Below are 1,048 nucleotides of genomic sequence, written 5' to 3' on the forward strand. Positions count from 1 at the left end.
TGCTGCAGACCAACATGTCCTTGGATTTCTTCTTGGGTCCCTGTCCAGGGATATATTGGCGCAAGTCGCCATCTCAAGGACGGCTGCTGAAGCTTGGAAGGCAATCAGCGACATGTTTGCCTCCCACACACGCGCACGTACGACGAATGTGCGCCTCGCCCTCGCAACAATGAAAAAGGAGAACATGACCGTAGCTCATTTCTATGGCAAGATGAAGGGACTAGCAGATGAGATGTCTGTAGCAGGAAAGCCCCTCGATGATGAAGAGCTAGTGATGTATATCTGCAATGGTCTAGATCCTGAGTACAATCCTTTAGTCTCTGCCCTTGTAACTAGAGTTGAACCTGTTACTCCCGCCGAATTGTACTCACAACTATTAAGCTTTGAGACTAGACTAGAATTGCAGCTTGGCAATGGATCTTCGTCGGTCAACACAACAGGAAGAGGAGGCCGTGGAGGAAATCAGCAGATGCGCGGTCGTGGTCGCGGGCGCTCCAACTTCGGCCGAGGCTCATCTGGTGGTCGAGGTTCATCTGGTGGGCGTGCCCAACAGAACTATCAGCGATCCAATCAGCAGAACCAGAACCAGCGCAGAAGTTTCTCCACAGGCCCAACTGCAACTCATGACAGGGATGGGCGGCCTATCTGTCAAGTCTGCTTCAAGACAGGACATACGGCGCTTGAATGCTGGCACCGTTTTGTTGAGAACTACGTTCCAGAGGAACGTCATGTTGCTGCTGCCATGAGTCTCTATTCCATGGATCAAAATTGGTACATGGACACTGGCGCCACCGACAACATCACCAGTGATCTTGAGAAGCTCGCCGTTCGTGACAAGTATAATGGCGGCGACCAAATCCACACCGCAAGTGGTGCAGGTATGGAAATTAAACATATTGGTCATTCAATTGTTCATACCCCGACTCGTGATTTACACCTAAACAATGTTCTTCATGTTCCAAAAGCTGCTAAAAATCTTGTTTCTGTTCATCGCCTTACCAAAGATAATTCTACCTTTTTAGAATTTCACCCTTATTATTTCTTGATC

General features: G+C 48.8%; 1 non-coding gene across 1 annotated transcript; it reads left to right on the plus strand.

Annotated features, from left to right (window-relative positions):
* Positions 1-250: 250 nt before the first annotated feature.
* Positions 251-389, plus strand: LOC136478836 (small nucleolar RNA Z247). The gene has a single exon (XR_010764510.1). It is a non-coding gene; the product is annotated as a small nucleolar RNA Z247 (small nucleolar RNA).
* The last annotated feature ends 659 nt before the right edge of the window (positions 390-1,048 follow it).

Source organism: Miscanthus floridulus, chromosome 8, assembly GCF_019320115.1.
Source record: "Miscanthus floridulus cultivar M001 chromosome 8, ASM1932011v1, whole genome shotgun sequence".
In the NCBI taxonomy this organism is placed as follows: Eukaryota; Viridiplantae; Streptophyta; class Magnoliopsida; order Poales; family Poaceae; genus Miscanthus; species Miscanthus floridulus.